This window comes from Hirundo rustica, chromosome 10, assembly GCF_015227805.2.
Source record: "Hirundo rustica isolate bHirRus1 chromosome 10, bHirRus1.pri.v3, whole genome shotgun sequence".
Lineage (NCBI taxonomy): Eukaryota > Metazoa > Chordata > Aves > Passeriformes > Hirundinidae > Hirundo > Hirundo rustica.
Window position 1 is genome coordinate 8,023,253 of NC_053459.1, and position 22,397 is coordinate 8,045,649.

A 22,397-nucleotide genomic window follows, 5' to 3' on the forward strand; every position below is an offset into this window, starting at 1 on the left:
CACCCTGGGATTCTGCCTGCACCAAAAAGATTCCAAGTCAAACTGTCAAGAAAACTTTCTTTAAGTCATATCCAAATCTGTGAACCTCTGCACCAAAAAAGACTTCAGAACCAGCTAGGGAAAGGAGGCTTTTGTGTTTTTCCCAGTGCTTACTTGCCAGGTGGAACCTCCCCCAGATCCTAACACAGCCGATCGGTACCTCTTGAACTGCTGTTCAACAAATGCAGCTGCCCACCTTTTGATGCCTGACAAATCTGCTTCTTTACTCTCCAAAGCTATTTCACCTAACATCTAAGCTCCTTCTGAGATCCTTCACAACGTACTCCCATGTTTTCTTTTCAGATACTTTTTGGACTATCTGTTTCCTTTACCGCTCCAAGGTTTCAACTGACATAAGATGTAGCCCTCAGGCATGATTTACAGCTTAAATTCTCTTCAAATTCCTTAGCCAAAACAATACTGCTACTCTGAACCTTGTGATTTTATTGCTACTCTGTCCCTTGATAGCCGTTTTTAACTTCTGTTCATCACCGTCTCCACAAAAACAAAACAGAAAGTGCAAATACTCCTTTAAGCACTGAAGAAGGAGCTACTATGACAAATGCAAACACAACAACATAGCCTACACAAAAGGAAGGCCAGTGGATTCATTTCAGACTGCTGATAGGCCCAAGAAAGCTGTTTTATTCAGTCTGAGAAGAAAAAGGACACTTAAAAATATGTAGTTTTTCTCAAAAAAAGCAGCATTTTAAAAGGCACTTATATGCAATAGCTTGTGCTCCTGATCTGGGGTTACAGAGATTAAGAAAATTATGTCCACCTTCAAAGCTCATGCACCCAGGGGAATTCAATAAACCAGTGAAAGATCTGACAGATCTTTCAAACAGGGTCATGTGAATGAATGCACTTACAATCAGATGGCATAACTGTGATAGCAGAGAAAGGAATCTCAAGTTTCCTGAAAACTACTAAGCTTAAATCATATCTTCCTCCAGATAAAGAGCCAGGATAATTTAAACACCAAGTCCACATGTCCTATGTTTTTTCTTAGGACAGGGCCAGGAAGAAATGCTAACATCAAACTTCCAAGATTAACTCATCTTCTACTTTTTCTTTCTCCCTTAGCCTGAGAGAACAAAGCCTCTGTACTAAACCATTTACAACGCTGCATTAGAATTAGAAAAGAGCAGATTGCCAGACAGTCTTGGTAAAAAAACCAATGTGAATGTCATCTACATGGAGCAGATTGTTAAAAATCAATCGGCCTGAACTTGTTCACACGGAAAAAAATACATAACAAGAAAAACTAGGCAAGCAAATAGCAGCAAAAGATGGTTAACATACTTGCACAAAGGGGTAAAAATCTCTTAAATTATCTACTGTGAATTGCTCTGGTCCCAAGTTTCAGCACTGAGGTATGCTCTACCATTTAAGCAGGAAAAAATAATTTGATTTCCAGACTAATTCCTACATACCTCAGTGACTTTGTACTAACATGCAAGGTCTGGAAATCAAGTTGAGATCTCGTTCAGGACTGGTATAAATAGAGGAAACATTTCATTGGTATAATGTTTGGCTAGAATGTTAGGGATAAATCAACAGTGAAACTTCATGAGTTTACTTCCAGTTGTGTAACAACTTATATAAAGCACCACATATCTATAGCAGGATAGGACAAACCTGCTCTTCCTTCATTCCTTTTAACAGGGTTAAACTCTAATTGATTTCCCAAATGCCTTGGTTTATGTCATCCACAAAGCATCATCCACAATTCTGTTTTTGAGAAATTGCTCAAGATTCCAATGAGGTGAAGAAGTATCAGTCCAGCTGCATGAGGTGAAACACCTGGCTCATCCCTACAGATGTACTCAGAAACAACAGTGACTTACACATTTGCAGAATAATCTGGCCCAATCAGTGACAAAGTCTAAAATGTTATTGCTGTTCTCTTCCAGCAGTAATAACCAAACCAGCTCACTGTGCCCCAGCACATGTTCCTAGGGATAAGGCACCCAGGGAAAGGAAAACGTATATGAGTAACTTTTGGGAACAAAACCGTGTAACCAGTTTCTTTAACAAACTAAAAATTGCATTCAGTTAATAAAATTCATGTCACTTTTTGGTCAGGAACAACGCTTGCAGCCCTGCAGGCATGAGCCCCTCTCCCACCGTGCAGCATGGGGCATGGTGGGTTCTACTACGAGCCCTCCTTCCCTCCTGCTTATGGGAACTGGAGGGAGGCACCTCACCTTCTCCAGAACAAAAACTGTTCATTTCAGCACTTAGGAATCAAACCCATCTTTTTTTCAGTTTTTATCTAAAACTGCTTCATAAATCCTAGTCGAACTCAGAAATCATTTCAGAATGATTGAAATCATATTTCTTTGGGAATTATTTTCTGGGAAGAAATTAAATTAAAAATTAACAGTTCCCCTCTAAACAAAACAGCCTTGTATTCTCTTTCTGGCTATGCCACAAGCCTTTTTGTCTGCTTAGATATTCAAATTCTCTTTGCCTGACTTGTCTTATTGTTCAGACTGTGATCATGATGCTGTTGGTCTCCAAGGGTGTTACAAAGCTGCGTCCCTAATATCAGCAGTCTTTGAGACTTTTAAATGGAAGATATCTTGGAAATGAAAAAATTAACATTTTTCACTGAGCAGCAATAATGTCTTTTACTCCTTTGACAATGAGACAGAGAGAAGAATCAAATATACAGATCCACATTTAATTCCATATAAAATGAGAAAAACAACTGCTCAAAAGAGCGTAATCTGTAAGGAGTACTGCTGGATTTCATAAACATTCAAATTTTCCTGCTATCCAAAACTACCATTCCATCAGCTTTTAACCTTTGCTGTAGAAATTTAAATGTTTATGATAACTTAACATTTTGTAACAACAAGATACAATCTCTTTTTAAAATGTTTAAAATGAGAAATTAACTGAGATTTAACCAGAAATATACAGAAATGATTGCTATGTTTGTTGACAGAGGCCCCACCTAGCAGCTCTACCATCACAGCACGCAAAAATCCGCAGCAGAGGAACCACGATGCTGTGCGGAGCTCTCTGAATTGCCGGTAAGAAGTCATTCAGACTATGAATATTTATGCTTCCTTTTTTTCAGATTAATCACAGATTAATCTGAAACAGATGAGATTGTTTTCCCCCAAAGGGTGACCCACCCGTTCTGCTGGGGTGGATGGTGCCCTCGGCTGACCACATTCCTCATGGAAGGCCACGGACAACAGCCTGACGTCAATCTCCAGAGGCACTGGGCTGCCTCCATAAATGTCAGGCTGGGAAGGCAGCAGGGATGGAGCAGGGCTTGCACACATTGCATGGTTGAGCTGATGCAGGTGCTCATAACTTATTGCAGATGGAGATATAAATTGCTGACATCTCTCCCAGGACCACAGCATTAAGTATGTGTGCACAATACCATATGTAAGAGTTTTAAGGCACGATGACTTCCTCAGGAGAAGCACCGTTTAGGGAACTGAATGGTGGAATTTTTTCTTTCATCTGGGGGGAAAGGGCCCAAAGGAAAAGAGTGATGAGATGTTTGTTAATAATTTTTAAATGAGCTTCTAGGAAAGCATGCTGAAACATTTTTGTGCTGGAAAGGAGAGTCATTGTGGTCTTTATTTTTATCACTTAGCAAGCCAATGGCATGAATACGGGAAGGGATCTTCACCATGCACCAAGACAACACAGGTGTTGCAGGAGGAGGAAACGTCTCTTGCCCCTAGTTTAAACGAGGGAGACATTCAGTGGGTTCTACAAGGGCCTAAATTAAAGTGTAATCTATTTAAATGGCAACTGTGTCTCCTTCCAGTTTGAAACATCACAAACGTCATAACCTTCATGCAGTTAAACTCAGGAAGATAAACCACCCACAACCTCAATCTATTATTTCAGAGAAGATATTGCAGGAGATTGTGCGAACATGAGAATATTTTTTGTGACTGTGGGAATATCTACAGACCCCTTTAACCCTCCAAATCCTAAATAGTGAAGGAAGTGTTCATCTAAGCTGACAACAGAGATTTTACCCAGCCATTTGTGATTTGGGAATGTAGCCATCCTACAAAAAAATGTTACCAAATTGTCCGTTCATCTTCCTCCTGTACCCTCTCACTGTATCCTGCCTCCCAAACCATGCTAACTTCTCCAGACACCATCCCACATGCACGAAGACTAAATCTGCTTTTCTAGGCTAGGCAGGCTCTGTAGCATCACAGGGGTAATGCTTGGATTCGATGCAAGAGTGATGCAAGAGCAATGGAAGTTGTTCTACAGTTAACAAATATATTGGCATTTAATCCACCAAACATCGTAAACACTAGTGCAAATATTTTAATAAGCTACTGTGTAGTCATTAAATATTGAAATCTGTTCTTAATTAAGTGCTTCGTTTGACATAATAATCCTCATTCTCAATGCAAGATTTAGCCGAGTTCCAACGCAAGGGCAGCAGCATGACATGATGTGTTGAACCATCTGTGTTTACAATCACTGACTTTTCTAATGTATATATGAAAATGAGGTCAAGCCTGGAACAGGTTGCTTTATTTAGTTGGGAGATAGCTCAGGCTGTTACTAGACACCAAATCCATGACTTTTCAGAAGTCTGACCAATTACAGAAATGAACTGTTCTGTTGAAATAACACTTCTGAAAGTTTTTCACATTTCTTGGAAAATGATGCAGTGCTGGAGAAGTACTTAAATTTATCCAATTTTTTTGCTGCTCCAAGTACCTGTAGCAATGTGTATGCTGAAAATTAGAGGAAAATAGAACAGCCATGGTTTTCAGGATTTTATAAATTCTAAACCATGTCCCCCATGGATTTTTGCCCCTGCTTTGTTCAATAGAGCTGTACCTTCAAGCAGAATTTAGACAATGTACAATTTCACTTTAAATTTACATTTCCAGGCCCATTCAATTTTCAATATCCTCTTACTCTTATTACTTTTAAACACAAGAATAATTACTGACAGATTAATGGAAGATGATATTCATGATATTTGGTTCATTACCAAAAGCCATTTTACCATCCCAAAAAACTTACCATCCCAAGTTTTACTTACTTTGCTTTAGTAAGGATATCACTATTGAAAGAGGCCAAGTCCATGGATGGGGGAGAGGTTTGGCATGGGAAGAGGAGGAGCACAAAGACATCAGAGCACTGTGGAGAAGTGTTCATGCTAATACCTACAACAAATCAAAGTTTGTGAGAACTGCAGCCACAGCTCACCAGCAGGCTGTGGGAATTCATAAGGAAGGCAGGAGTTCTCTCAGTTTCCCGTGGGCTCAAAGTACACTGGAAAAATCCTACAGTCTGAGGGATCACTTCCAGCAAACATGCACACATTACCTACCTTTACAACTCTTCACCTAAGGACAATAAACCTCTCCCAAGGACAGCAAATGACCTGGGGAGAATAGTTCTCAGTGCTTACAAGACCCAAGTCCCCACACTGCCCAGGAGCTGCATTTCATGCTGGGCTAAGAGACACCAAGCACTGAGCTTCTGAAACCCAAGTATGAAATACAGAGGTGGGTTACTATTCACTCACAACATTTGGTGGTTTTTTTCTAAATTCATCAGTGCCTGTAACCATGTGATAATTTGGCATTCTTTTAGAGAAACAGTCGTGCCTCTAGCTTTCAAAGTTTCAAAAAAAAAAAAAAAAAAAAAAAAAAAAAAAAAAAAAAAAAAAGAAAACCAACAAACTGCACTAGCCTGCATAGCCAGATGGCAAATAAAATTAAAACAAAGCAACTGAAATGCATTTAGAATCTCTAAATATATTTGGCTTGAATTTTTATCACTGCAGCTTGCAAAGCACTAACTTATATAAAAGTATGAAAGGTTAGGATATCCAGGAGGGTGAAGACTTACAGTGACTCCTAAAATTATAACTAAAAAAAGCTGCATTAAATCAAGGTAAGAATACTTAGAAAAATAATGCCAAAATGTGAAAGATTGCAGACATCATTCTTAGTCACCATTTTTCTTTTCTTCTTCTTATGCCTTTGATCTGGAGAGGCAATAAAAGTAATATGAGCTATGAAAGGAAAATCATATAAAAGGGAGGCATCAGAGGCCCATTAAACACAATCAGTTACAGGGAATGAAGGACAATACATGAGCAAAGAAAAAATTTCCATTTTAAATTTTTAATCATGACTTTTAAAAATAATTTTAGGCTAGTTTCTTCAGAACTGTGCTTTCCTAGAATATTTTCACCATTTATAGACCTTGTAATACATTCTATCTCAATATGCTTAAATACTGCATAAAGAGTTTTACCAAGAAATTTGTAGCCCATCAACTACTTGTTCCAAACTAGTAATTATAAAAAGACTTTTTGCATTGCTTTGCATTGAACTTCTGACAGTGAAAGATAAAGACAGAAGTATTTGACAATAGATCCTCAAACTATTGTTTTAGAGTGACCAGGCAGGGATGAATTTGTTTAACTGACAGCACCAATAATCAAAGTAATGATTTATAGGAAAGATGCACTACAGATGCCAACCAACTTTCCCAGCGGAGGAAAGCAAATATTTTCCAGTTAATAAAATAAAAAAAAAACAGGAGAAAATGATTCATCCAACAACCTCAGCTATGCTCACTAATAAGACACCTTAAAATATTTAGACCAATCAAAGCAATAATTTCTATGTAATGTTCCTACCTTTAAGTCATATAATCTGCAAATGTAAAGACAGATCTTCCTAGTACCAATATGTGATCAAGAGACTGATATATTGGTCTAAAAAATATGATTGATATCACACCAATTTCCTTCCTATAAAGCTTAGTAAAATCACTTGTATTGCTGAATATGGTTTCTGAAATTCCAGTACCTCTCTTGTAATTAGCAGTCTGAAACTGCAACCTTTGTTCACATCCATGAGAACTACATGAGAATGTGAGAAATCATGCTTGGTTACAAGAGAATTTTGAAACTTAGCTGAGAGGAATTAATAGAGGACAAAAACAGGTATGGAAATCCTGAAGATGTGGAACTCACCCTGCAAATCATAAATAAATAAAAAATTAAGCAAACAAAAAAGACTCACTGTGAGTCACCTTTCTCATCTACAGATATTTTATCCATTAAAAAATGCAATTTAAAAATAAATAAATACAGGCACGCACACCGGTAATGAACTGACCACCATAAGCACTTAGTCTATAGGACAGAATGTAAACATGCCTTCTGTTGAATTGCAGAGCTTCTCTTCCTTAAAGGAAAAAAATATGACACAGGGAAACACCCCAAAATATTAATTTTCCTAAACAGTAAAAGCACAAAGTTTTTACTCTTTTGTTTGCTCGTTTTCATATGCTACATTTAATTACAATGAAACTTGAACTACATATTAGTTTCTATTGGGTATGACCAGTCTGGGAATTCCCAAGAAGTGGCTGAATAAAAATATTCAGTTCAATGCTCATGTTCAGCAGAGTGCAAAGCACAGCCACACGTAGCTTCCCTTGCCCTGGGAACTGTCACAACCACTGCAGGAGGATCAGGGGGAGCACGTCATCCGTGCATTAACAAATGGAAACTGGAGTGCCAACTGCTGAAGAGAAATCAGGAGCTGAAAGCCACTTGTTGTTATCCCCTGCACTCTACAGCACAACACAATTATATCACAGACAGAGTTAATTTCAGGCATCCCAGGTACAGGGTGGCCATCAAATCACATTCACGCCAAGTACTAAATTATACGAGGAGACGCCTCAGCACTTCCAATAGCATCATTAGTTGGATAAATGCTGCATAATACAAACATTACTATTCAAATTTCCCTATAATTTCTACAATGAAAAGTGATCAGGTACTTACTTGAAGCAAAAGTTATTATGGTTGGCTGTTAGTATTACTAACACACTCACTGAATATATATATATACACATATATCTCAATTTTAAAAAAGGCTTATGTACAGCACAAATATGTTTTTATTTGTTCTAAGTGGTCTTTACTTTTCTCATTCAAAAGATAGTTTCCAAACACTTGGTGCTTCCTTTTTGATAAATATTTTGAAAAGTAGAGATCCACATCTAGAGTCTGAACTTTTATTTAGTGAACCTAATGAGATTGATGTCAAACATGTTAATAGCAGAAGAATCTGCTTTTTCTAATGCATTGGGACACAAGCATTCTTAAGGAAGGATTGTGTTCCTAGGGAATGAAACTTCAGCTGCGGCAGCATGCTGCTCATGTCTGAGCCCTGAGATTGCTTCCCTGTTCCTCCCCTGAGAGTTCCGTGGATTTGGTTCAAGCACCATTGAATGTGATGCTGTATTAATTGCCCTGGAGGGTAGCAAGGCCTTTGAACTGTGGCTGTGAGTGATATTTTGCTATAAGACATGTGTCAGCACTTGCCTGGTTAACTCTAGGGCTGAGTTGTACAGCATGCTGGGACCAAGTATCTGGAAAACTACTTTGCATCCTAATCTTACATCTGTTTTCTATCACGCTGTGAGATTGACTGGCCATTCTATCAGAGAAGCATCACTCTGGAATAGACAGTATAAGTAAAAATATTGCACTGTCAAAGAATATTAAGGATATGCCATCATCTCTTGTAGTTCATAAAACCAGCTGGCAGAAGGAAACTAAATTAATAGAGTGGTTGATGTGGTGTCCTCTCCCCTGTGAGAGGAACAGTCTGGGCCCAGCTTGGTGGAGGAAGAACTAAAGTTCAAACAATTCCACAGTCCCACTTGTGTCTGTTTGTGGGTATAAAGTTCCTGTCACACATGTCCCGTTCACACCGTTGCCCATCACATAATCCATTACCATCAGGATGAGAACATCACCGAGAGGTCACAGCAGAGCTAAAGCAAGGCAGCCATGGACACGCATGAAAGCAGGAATTGTGGGAATATGAGGAATTTTCAGCAAAGCAGAACCATTTTCATGGCTAGAGGCATGTACAGAGGATGGAGGGACTTAAATCTAACTTCTGGATTTAGTCAGGATCAAAATGTCAATTTCCACTTTCAGTGCCTAAATAATTTTTCCTATTTTTTCTAGCTTTTCCCTTCCTTTTTTTCCTTCCTTTCCTTCCTTCTCTCTCTCTCTCTCTGCTTTTCCTTATTTCTACACCCCTGCCCCCACCACCCTTGTGGGTTTAGTCTATTAGGAACTCTCTGAACAAAACAGGGGACTAAACTTGCCCTTGCTATCAAGCAAAACCTCTCTCTCTTCCCACAAAAGAAGATGAGCTATATCTTATTCCAATAATAATACCTGCTAATAATAAAGTTCAGTAGTAATAATTAAACTCTCTAGTCTAGAAAGCTTACCTGGCATTCAAGTGAAAAAGTAACTATAAATTCACAAAAATGTGATAAAAATGGTGTCATGTACAAATCTACATATTGGCCTGTAAAGCAGAAATATATTATGTATTTTCTTGCATAAAATAATAAACCTTCCCTAGTAATTTATTTGCAATTCTAAAATATCAATTAAAAGAAAAGACATAGTACTCACACTAAATATTAAAACATATGTTCTTTTCTTTCTTTTTTATTGTTACCTCTTTAACCTATCACAGCAGAATATTTAGGAGAAAGAGATGTTGCCATCTCAAGCTGAATGTTTAACAAGGATGTCAATTCTAAGATTAAAAAGAGAATTTGTTTTCAATGCAAGGTGAAGTATTTCAGATTTCACAGCCTGACAGAGTGACATAATAAAGCACAAAGTGCAGCCGTAGCCTTTTGATCTGGGACAAAGAGCTGTCCTTCATGTTGCTGGTAACGTGACCTAATGATAGGATAACATTGTTCCACCACCTGCTGCTTCAGCCAGGGGAGAGATGTGCAACTTCTCAGGATTTTATTCACTATGAGGGCCTAATTGTGCCTCTATGAAACAGTACAAGAATTTGGGTAGAATCTTCAGTGGAAAGAGGAAATACCCCAGACACGTTTAGAGTTGATGAGTAAAAAGCTAAATAACAATCTCTTCTGAAGTAAAACGTCTTAAAGCCTACACTCACCTCCTTTGATAGGGCCCAGTGAAATTTTTGCAGCTGATGGAGAAAACTCCCATTAAAGCCAAGGCTGCAGCAGAAAAGGTAATAATCTCCTTAAGAGGAGCAAGGGTTCACAGCACAGCACACAGTTCTATAGCACTTCCTCCCTTAGCCCAGATCCCTGGCTGGGGAGGTACTGCCACAAATCACCACTCATCTGTTCACGTCCAGACTCTGTCTGTATGTGTAAGGATGCTTTTCTATGCCCTAGGATGTTACCTTGCATTTAGCTTCAAAGGAAAAAGAGCCTTACTAGAAGTCTCTAAATCTGAACTGTCAAACGAGAAAGTTTCTTTGCTAAGAAGGAGTGTAATTTGTAGGGATTTATCAAGATAGCCCATCAGATTGACACTTGACATGTAAATTGAATAGCAAATCTGACAGCTCAAATATTAATGCATGCACCTAGTTCTGTCTTGCACAGTTACTCCTGCAATCATGCTTTTTGAAAGCACCCTTGATATCCATTTCGAATCTGGCTGATTTTTAAAGCTGACATCATATCAACCCAGTTTATTTAGAACTAGCTGTTTAAAGACAGCTCAGTCTGTGATTATTAATTACTGATTCAAGTGAAAAGTCATATTTGGTATTCATATTCCTCATTAGCTTTTAATCAGATGAAATAAAATCCTCAATACATAGAATATATTTGATCACTTCAACTGAAAGCATCACCATGCTCATAGGCCAAAGGATTACACTGAACTGTCTCTCTTTGTGTTTGCTTGCTCTGCAGGACATGTTTTCTCCCATAATAACCTGAAATCCAAAGGAGCAATGAATTAAGACTTCCAAGTCAAATACTTGCATCCATCCAAAAGAAACGGCTCTGCTGTACAGCAAACAATAGAACGGGTCCTTGCAGAGCCCTGGGGCCGTTTACACCTTCATGTGCTGTAAGCTGGGGAGTGCAAAAACAGAGATCCTGGCATCCTCCCGGCTGCTGAGAAGTATCATTTGCTGCTGGGATCTGCAAGAGCTCCTTGCAGAACCAGCTCTTTATTTTGGACACAAGGCTGCAGAATAAACAGGAGCTCTCTGGTAGGGTGGGATTTCTGGACTGCACATGGTCTGGATACCTCTGAGTTCAGTTTTTACTGCAGGAGTCCTTTAAAACAGTCAGGCTAAATGTTTTCCGGGAAGAATAGAAACACCACTACTCCTAATTATGCCTTGTAAATAGCAAATTGCAGGCTGAGGGAAGATACAAAATAGAGTGCATAGCTACTCTGCTGAACAGGAATGACTCTGGCCTTCTTTAAGAATAGTACTGTGTTTATCATCAGACTGGACGAATAAAACATAACTATCACCTTCTTTTCCCAGAACAGGTCTTGAGTTCTGTCTTTAAAAACAATTTGACACCCACCTTAGACTCATTCTTCCATTTTTCGAATACAATTTTGCAGAATTATTATCCAGTAGTCATTTGAGAGATGTAATGATAAATAAAAATAGCTCCCTCTAATCTCACTAAACACTCCAAAGTCTCTTCCAACCCAAGGCATTCCTTTGATCCTGTGATTCTAATTGCATGAGACCTTCATTTTCAAGGTTCCTGTTTATTTATTTCAGTTCTCTGATTCATTGCATATCCAGGCCAGACGTTATCATAAAAAATATATTGCTTTTGATTTTAGAAATAATCTCCTTTCCCAGTTCTCCATGTTATTTACCAAATTAGTTCATCTGCTCCTTAAGAGATCCAAAGAAATGTAGATAGAAAGTCGAAAAATAATTACTTACCTATTCAATTTTGTTTACCTTAAAAATAACTGGAAAAAGAGGCAATGCACAGGTAGAGAACAATATTTTAGGGGAACACTACATCTTTCAGATATAATCTAATGCCAGGACACAAGAAAAAGCAGAAACAAGCTTTAGGAAAGCTGAAACGTAAACAGGTCCCTGAAAATCTGCTGACATGGATCAAGGTCTGGCAGATCAGTGTGATATAGCTCAGGCCAAGCACATGTCCTCATAAACAATAATAGTGAGACACTAAATTTACTAAATTATTTGAGACCAAAAAATTAAGTCACTGGCTTTATAATTATGGCCACAAGATCATTTGTTTCATGTATAAGAACCTCACCCCTTCAATTAAAAAAGATAGATTGTTGCTATTAGATACCACTTTTTTCAGAGAGTGGGATATAATTTCCTCTTTTCTGCAGTAAATATTGGTCATTCTAACAAATACAGTAAATGTACCCACAAAATAAATGCAATTTTCATCTGCAGCAGATGCAAGTATCAGCTCCCAGTTACAGTAAATGTTAGCTTCTGGCTTTTAGATCAAGAGCTTCTGATGTTCCTAAACTAAGATTTCAACATAGCTGGACTCCAAATATTATGTCATATCTTCTGCTTCCCATCTCTCACACCTTGCTCCTGTTTCTAACCAGTCTGCTTACTCTCCTTTCTTTGCTGCTTGAGTAAATACAAGTATTCATCCGGCAGAACCAAACCGGCCGGGAATTTTCATTCCAGCTAGTGCAGTTTAATCTCTCTTAAAGGAGGAAACGCTGGTGGCAAAGTTTAGGTCTCACCACTAAGGAAAATGAGGGGAGGAATCTCTCCACCTTTTCATGGTTGGTTGACCCCCGTTTCCCACCATGGTCACAGGGAAGGGCACTGCCCTCCTGTGTGACAGCAGAAACCCCAAATATCAGCCAAGGAAGCACAATACGGCAACCAGGCTGAAGGCCCCAGGATCTTTTTTTAGAACAATAGAGTATCTAAGGTAAGCATGAAAATAAAATAATTAAAATGCTATAGAAATGTTGCCAAGAATGAGGTACACCTTAAATTATTTTAAGGGATTAGCAGATAGGAGTAGAATTCTAATTTTTTTTTTTTTTTTCCTGATGATACGGTAAATTCTGATGACAGTGGAAAATATTCTTAAAAAATTACCCTTTTTGTCTCAATATCTGTTACCTTGGTTTTTCTGAGTTTCTTTATTAGCCTTTTAATTTTCATAAATGGAGTCAGATCTTTTAGATACTGTAGAATATTAGAGCAGTTTTCTACCTTTCCCACAGAAATAATATAAACAAATCCTTTGTTTTTCATTCTTTGTCCTTTGTTTGCATATTTCTAACCTGAAAACAATTGTAACTGACAATTGGTCTGGCCACTGAGGCTGAGGAGTGGAAACCCCAAAAAGCCAATCTTCTGCTAGACCCACAAATGTATAAAAGTAAAAAATAAACAAAGGGGTCTCTTCTCTCCGGTCTTTCAGCTGGGAGCTGGATCAGAGGAACCTCTGCGAAAATCTCTTGTCTGCGTGTGATTGCTTTGTGTGTCTCAGTGACAAATATCCATGTTTGAAACGATACTCTGTGTGCTGCTACCTCATACCAGGATGTCCAGAAAGGCCCAGGGAAATATTTTAGGTCTCCTGTAAAAGTCTGTCTGAAAGAAGAAGAAAAAAAAAAGCCTTGAATTTCAGGGTTTATGTTATTTTGTGTGTGCACTTCAAACTTATTAAGAAGTAACCCCAGATTATGGGCTAAAGGTTGAACAACAACCCTCAGAAAGTGTCCTAATGAAAAGGTTTGAAGCCTGTCCTACCCTAAACCTTGCCATCACTGAATGTCACAGAAAGTTAATCCCATGCTCATTTATCTGCATTTTGATTATTGGCACAGCTGGGACAATTGGGACACTGAAGCAAACATAACTGGTAAGATATTTCTCAGGCTTTATCCTGATTTTTTTGTGCCTATGACTCGTAAGTATCAAACAACCCTTTTTCCATCCCATCAAGCACCGTATCTTTTCCTGCTTGAGGTGGTGCACAAGAATGTTTAGGAATATTTCACAGGTCCTTACTAGTGTTTTCACCTCAAACATTACGTGTTCTGCTAGAAAGACAAGTACTTCTTTTCACAATTTCTCCTTTTTAACTGTCCATTTAAAACAAGTTACTTAGGGATCTTGGGAAGAACCTGAGATTTTCTGATCATCCTAATCCAGCTCGGCAAAATGCTCAAGATGTACCTTGGGAGTCAGCCCTGAGGTCTCCTGTGCTTCCTTTGGGTACCAAGGCACAGCAGAAAGCAAGGATGGATCTCCCCTGGCCCTGGGGCAATGGCCCTAGGTCCTGAGAAATGCCCAGACACACGCCAACTTTGCAAATGGGTGAGCTCTTGAGGATACACACAAGCTGTATGTGCCCTTGAAATTAATGGACTGGGGTTCATAACTGCAGAAACACCGGAATTTATAAAGTCTAACTCATTTGTCACTTGTTGTTATTCCCATTTTCATAGGTTCGGTATTGCAATGCATTCACCTCAATACAGCACACTTGCAAAACAAGCACAATAAAATGAAGAATATATTTTTTAAGTTGAAAAGCATATGACTTTATCCTTCTGTTCTTTTTGCTTTCAGCCTGAAGCAAGTACAAGAAAAAGACCATTTTCTCAAGTAGTAGCAGAAATTTCAGAGGCAACTTGATTTCACAGGGTTTCTGGACTGTATCTGACTGCCATTCTAAACCTCAAGATTTATGTGTACAAACCATTTTAAAAGCTGGTCCAGTCACTATCATTGAAGCAAGAGTGTTAGCTAAGAGATTGGTCTGAGCTGGAGATACCTGTACATTTAATTTATAATTTGTAAAATCCTGTACCTATTCTTTGTATCCCAGATAAATCAGTGAGCCCACTACAAATGCCAATTAATGCAGAATATACAAACTGCCTCTCCTTGAAGGGCATGTGTTCACACTGCCTGACAAATTACTACTTCACAGTAGAAATCTCTATGAAACAAGAATTTATACTGAATTTGCCTGCAGGTTAAATTACGTCTACAATGTATGCTGTGGGCACATGCAAGCTTTGCCTCACCTATGCTGCAAGGCAAAAGCCATAAATTAGCCAGTGATTAGATAGAATTAATAGAGCCTCACTGCTTTGCCTAATATATGAACTTATGTCTGATCTATTCCACCGTGCAGGTACCTGGTCTGAAGCTGACATAAGCACGGCACAGGACATAAGCAGGGACAGAAAAAGGGATGCACTGTATATTACAGAAACATAGCACCCTTCAAGGGCAGCTGTCTAGCAAAATGCAGAGTGTATCAGCAGAGGAATCTTGATTGTAGTGCAAGAAAACAACGGTGAAATTAATATCTGGGAAGAGGCTCTCTCATTTATCTCATTTATTGTCTTGATATCAGACATGAATGTTTAACTAGTGATGATGAGACACTAAAAGACAAGAGTTTCTTAAAAAGAATTAAATCACAGATCATTAAAACAGTGAATTAGGAGAAGTTTTGCAGTCAGCTCAACAGCTTAGATACAAAATTCTTTACAGCAATGTCTTGGAACAAAACCTCAAACTTCTCTTGTGCCACGTACTCCAGAGCTAACAGATCTGTCTGGATCCAGCAAAGAGATTGAGGCAAGCATAGAATTCATTTTGTGAGGATTGAAGAGCAGAATTGGTACTTGAAATGGAAAGAGAAAATGTTTTTAAAATACCATCTTTCTGAGTTTGGAGCATTGCCTATGAAAGTTGTGATGTCCTTCACTTTGACTTTCTTTCTTACCAAAAGTATATTACTTATGATCAAATATCAGATTGACATAACCAACTCGTGCTGATCTGCCAATATCACCAGCTTTTCTGATCTGATAAGATGCTCATTTCAAAAATACTTTATCAAAGAAAGATGAAGGTCTCCATGTCCTTTCACCATGTTATTTAACACTGAACATGCCCATGAATTCTTCAATATTGTTTCACTCTAAAGGCTGCTTTTCCCCTGAAGATACAAAGATACCACATTTTTAAAATAGAGATGTTACTAATTTGGTGATTTTTATTACTTTCAATCTGCTTTTAAAATAAAATATGAAAATACTCATCTCACAGTAGTTCACTTTGTTATTCCTTAAAACATTTTCTCATCATTAGTTGGCTTGCAATTTTATACCATAATACTGATGAAAGACCATGACATGTTATATTATCAATCTATACTAACTAATATAATAGAATGAAATTTTGGCTAGGTTCAACTTACCAATATAAGGGTCATTCTGCTTCCTTAGACAAGAGGAGAATGAGTGACCCTCACTCATCTCTCCATTCAGTTAAACCTATAGAAGGACATAATGTTCCTCCAGGGTAATGGGATAAAGCAGCTCGTTGTGGAGAAGAGAGTCTAGAAGATTTATTTTAAAAAAGGAAAAAAATTAAAAGAAAAAAAATCATATCCTTGAAAAATGTGAAATAGAAAAATGTGAAGTATGGCCTCTGGGAAATATACCTGCCTACACATTGTGTGGTTCTGTTGCTCATAACTCAGAAGTAAAAGCCAGAGACAACAGGAAGATAAGTAATTTTAATAAAGACAGCTTTAGAAAGCTCCCATTTCCTCGCCTTGTCTGCAGCTGGTGCCCATCAGCAGAGCTAAAGGCAAGGAGTGTGCCAACAGGAATCCAGCAGTAAGCCCAAGGGAGAGGAGCTCCAGGTAGGATGAACCTGAGATGTGTTACGTGGTGCTGAGCTCGTTTTAATGGCCCCACCTGTCTTCCCTACCAGCTCTGTGTTCACCAAAATCTTTCAGTAAGCTACGTCTCTACTCAAGAAACTAAACCAGATTTGATTAAAACCAAACAGGAACTCTGGAGTTATTGCAGGGTGTTTACTTTTGTGAGCAGCACTCTCTCAGCCTTCCTGGTAAACACAAGCCGTGAGCTGCTCTTGACAAGCACAGGGTGAAACCTGATCACAACCTGCTTGTGTCCCACCGCATTCTAAATGCAACGTGGAATTTATAAGAGGCACATATAGAGTACAGAGAAGCTGTAAATTAACTGCTCTCTGCCAGCAATTTCCACATCTCTAAGGTACGAGCAGCACCACGGCTCCACTCTTAGCAGGGAGTAATCAACAGCCAGAGAGAAAAGCCATGAAGCATTTTAATCAGGGGCATCAGGGCTAATAATTACTGCTGTCTGCTTGCTTTAGGTTTCTAAAGACAGGTGATATAATTTTCTGGAAAAGGCTGAGGATGTAGGTGTTCAGAAAATATGAATACATTTTTAAGATACATTTAAGAATTTATAAATTTTAAATACATAAATGCAGTCCAACAACATCACACTTCCAGGACATAAAATGCCTAATGAAATGTGACAAACACTTAACAATGAAAACTCCTCCAATTAAAATACTGATTTTTTTATCAGCATCTTTATTTTCTGTAAGATCATATTGATCCTAAATTAATTTTCTTTCAATCATACCAAGTAATTACAGCTTCCCTTTCAAAATTACTTTCCCATTACTATTTCAGTTGACTATTTCAATTGATTCAAGAAATACATTGGGGAAATATTTTTGTGCTTCTGATTATTCATAGTAATGAAAACAAAATCCCAAATATTGGGATTAAAAAAAAAAAAAATACACAAATTCCTTGTTTTGTTAGCTCTAATGCTCAGAATTATTTATCACTGCAAAATATAGAACAACAGCTTAATTTTTTTTTTTTTAATACCAGAGACAAAGGCATATTATTTCTCACTATGGAATTGCCAGTAATGTTTTTTCAAATTTCAGTGTTGCATTAAAAAATTTAAAACTGTTAAGGCTCTGCTGGCAGAAATCTTGTTGTATTCCTTTCATATGTAAGGACTCATAACCAAAAGAGTGCTGCTTCATATAAAGCAATAAAATTTCAAGGACCTCACTCTAACATTAATTTGCCATTTTATCAGAAATTAATTACTATGTAATTAGAATGATAGAAAACGCAAATGGGATTTCTTAACACTATCAACAGCTGTTTGAAATGACATTTATCTGAAAATGCTGGAAAAACAGAAATGCCTCTTCACAAACTCTGTGGCATGGAATTTGCCAGCTCTCTATCATAGCCTATTGAAGCTTGTGCTTCTTACATAAGATGCCCCGTAACACAGATAACATCATGACTATGCAGCCTGACTAACACAGCTCTTTCCCCCAACTCCTGCTAAGTCAGCAAGGACACGCAAGAGAAGCACATCTGAAAGGATGCCAGCACTCACGACCCCCTCCGTGTTCGGAAATTATCAGAAATATCTGCCACAGGGATCCACAGAGCTAATGAAAACAAAAATGAATTGAACCTCGAGGATAATGATAGCTCAATGTCTAATTATCTGAGATGAATTTTTGATGACACCTCATCTGGCCAACTACTTTGCCAGTCACCAAAGTCTGCTTTTGGCAAGGAGGGTTAAACAGAAGGCTGGAAAAATAACAAGAGAAAACAGGACTGAAAATGCCCAATCCTTTAGCCACTTCTCTCCCTGGCAGAGGCAGGCTCCGCAGGCACCAAGGGGGTTAAGACAGGTTTAAACCAAGGTGAGAGAGAAGAGGATCACCAGACTGGGAAAACTCCCACAGCCTTCAGGGCAAAACTCAGTCTGAGGCGAGAGCTGCAGCCTCTCCCAGTGACCCACAGCATCAATGGCACACAGCTGCTCCTCCTGCTCTGCTCAAGGGCTGGGGACAATTCCCTGAGAGCCTCAGGGCTCTGTCCATCAGGGGATGTCCTTGTTCACCACCTGTGACACTGGTCTCAGACATGGGCCAGAAAAAGATGAAAGGAAATCACTTTGGCTGCTGCTCAGCAATAAAATAAAAAGTAACCATAAAACAGTAGAAACTAGACATATGAAAGACCTTGTGCTTCACATATATAAATCAGCATAGCCCCATTAAATTCCTCCTTAACAATCCCAAATGCCAGCACGAACATCAGTCAGAATCTAACTTGCACAGCCCTCCCAGGCATTCAGGAAACCATGTGTCAATAGCATCAGTTCACTCTTAGAAACCTTTTCCTTGTGCTGGAGAAATAGCTGGAAAAAAGTGAAAAGGCAACTGCTGGAAATGACTGATAGAACTTTTGCTTTCTTGGATTTAGAAACTTGATTTGTGTAGAACAGTTCTCGTGCACCAAAGAAGCATTACACTTGTGTGGGAAGCTGGAAGGAAGAGGAAAGACAGGCAAACAGAGGGAAAAAAAAAATCCATTTTTTTCTTGATTTTTCTTCTTCCTTTTTGCATTTTACAAGCTTGCAACAAGCAAAGGCCAGGTTTTTGATCTAGAGCCAGATAGACAATCTTTTTAACCAGAGCCAGCATTCACCATAATGAAAAAAATATCTAGCAGAACCTTGTATCTTGTCATTTTCAATAATCCTACTATATCCTACCAGGCTTATTTTTTCCTAGGTCATAAATTTGTTCTCACCCAGTAACCCACCACCCGCTGATCCCCACTTTTTCTGAAGCCTGTCACAGACAGATTAAGTTACAATTTCTTTTCCCTATTCCATGAAGCAGAAGTACTATTTCCTACCTGCAAAATGCATTTCTCATTCACTCTGAGAAGCTACTGAGACATCTGGTACCTCACTGAGATGTTTATTTTAGACTTTTCTTCAGCAGATAAGAGTAGTGCAGCAAAGGAGATGAATATAGGAGATAAAGCTGAGAACACACTAAAACAAGTCTAGAGAACATCTGAGTATACCCTGTTCCTCTATGCTGGAAAACATAGATCAGCTGTGTTAGATTTAGACTTTCTTGACTCCAAATGGATTTCTGCAACAACATCAGGTACTCATACTGACATTTCAGAGTGTTTGAGATGCTATTCACATTTTGTACACAAGGCATAACCAGAGAGATCACCTTCAGTACATGGAGCTGGTCACTCATTTGAGCAGCCAAGGTGAGCCAGTGTCTCCAGTGTCACCTTATGACCCTTAAAAGTGACTGCAACACCAAAACAGCTCCAGAGACTGCCTCTTCCATTTGGAACTGACTGCAGCCACCACTTGTGCTCAAAGAAATCAGTGCTGCTCTGTAAGATGCCTTTTTATCCACCATCTTATGCTTCATATGCTGGCCCTATTATATAAAATAATGCGAGTTTAGGTTGGAAGAGGCCCTGAAGGCCAACATTTTCCTCAAGGCAGAACTAACTTCAGTGTTAGATTGTAACTATGTCTGTTCCAGGGCTTGGTGCAGGTGGGTTAGGAGCACTCCGGGGATGGTGGGTGAAGAGCCTGTCGAGGCTCTGCCCCGGTGTTTGACCACCCTCGTTATAAAAAACAAACATTTCTTACTGCCATCCTTAAGAAATGCCCCAGTGGCAGCAGGACCTAAAGAAGAGCAACAAACAGTGTCAAAAGTTTTGAACAATTTCATGATATATAGTAAAGATTGCCTGTAAATGGTGGCAGTAGAATGACTTCAGGGTTAGTTTATGTTTGCCCTGCTGTCACCGAGCACAAACACTGTAATTGCAGCAAATTCGTGCTCAAGTGTTCACTGAGCAGTACTAATGAGGGGTCACCATTCTCCCATGCTCAGCTGGGCCGTCCCACACTTCTCTTCAATGCAGTTACAACCTAAAATATTCTTGTTATAGTTTTCCACATTTTAGAAATTATTTTCCCTCTTCCGGACATGGGCGTAGGCTTTCCTCAGACAGCAGGCAAAACCTGGATACCATTGATATGTTTATAATCTAACCTTACAAGAACAAGAAAAAGCAAATTAACTATTTGAAAAAGCAGTTATTTGATACAACTTGATTTGGTTGTGTTTATTTCCAAAGAATGCTTTAAGAAGGGTTGATCCAAACCAGTGACAAGCACTGCTTTCTGCTGTATACCCAAACTAAGGCTAAATTAACAAACTCTTTCAGTTTGTAATCAGGTTATAAAAATAGAGTGCGTCAAACAGAAACCAACCTGTTTGTTTTGTAGGGTAATGCATGTGCTGTATCCAGACCTTAATTAGACCACATAGTAAGAGACTTTTATAGACGGATTTTTATAGACAGTTTTCCAGACATGCTGTGCTCTTGATATTCCTCCCCCAAGCCCCAGTCCACACCTTGCTAAATAACTTTTATAGGTCTAATTAAACAGGCTGGTGATTCAGTAGTAATCCTATTAAAACAACAGTACCTGGGCACTGGCATCCTTACTACAGCATCCTTCTTTCTTTCAAGTAGGATTCCATAAAAAGAGCTGCTGGTAAGATCTCAGAGCATTTCTATCTTGCATAATCTGATGACATCTTCAAACACCACACCTAGTTCTGTGTGAGCTGGATTATCAGCACAGCACCAAAGAGCACCATTAACTCTCCTGCCAGGAGCTCTGTGGCAGCAGCACCAGAGTGGCTCTGCACCAAGGTAATTATGTGCCTTTTTTGCTACACTCCTCCTGCTTCTGGAACTAGGAGAGAGCAAGCATTATTCATCAGAGACACCTCCTGAGATCTTTTATGTCTAACATTGTTGAAAGACAAGATAAACCTCCATCATTGAGAAGTTGCGTAGAATTTAATAGGAATCTATAAAAATTACCCTCCAAAATAGAAGAATTCAATTGAGAATGTTTTATTTCATTCTATTCTAGTATTATTAAATTTAAGGAACTATTCCATAGAAGGCATGCAGGCCCATAAAAGTTGATAACAAAGCTCCTGTTATTGGAATTGAGGCCACAATTCCCCAGGATGACTCAGAAATCTCAGAGACTGGTTATGATATTCTATTTAGCTCCGCAGGCATTTTCTCTTAAGAATGAAATGTTGGAAAGCCCTCAGAAACTATTACAGAAAGCTGTTCATGCTCCAGGATTACCACTTTTCTAAAGAACTCCCTTCAGTTGCAAATATGCCTCTCACATAAGAGTGTAAGTCTGCTGAGCATTCCCTGGCACTGCCCAGGTCACACTGGGAGCCATGGAGGAGGAGAGGGGGTTGCTGTCACTTAGTCCTGGTCTGGCCTTCCATCAAACGTGGAACCTCGGGAATGCACGTTGTAAATCTGATCCTATTCCCAGTCCCCTTCCCACAACAGGATTTTTCTGAGCTCTGTAAAAAAATACAAAGCTACCTGCTGAATTTTATTCTCTGTTATATATGTTTTTTTAATGTTCATATGTGTGATTTTCTTACTACTTTAAAGTAATAATTTCAATGCAATGGGAGACTGAAGAAGGCTTCCATTCATGCTTCCAGCAACACCTTTAAATATGTTGATATTTAAACATCCCTGTAATAAGGTTTTTCCTGCATCAATTTTATCAGTATTTTTATACCAGAAGTTGAAATAGTTTGAATAAAATATTCTTACCCAAAACTACTTCCATATTTAACAAAGGAATCTTGCAATTCTAATTTTAATTTAAAAATATTTTTTTTACAGTAGGTGAAACAACAGGTTGTTTCTCCACTGACTTTCTGGATATAGCTGATAGATGCTGC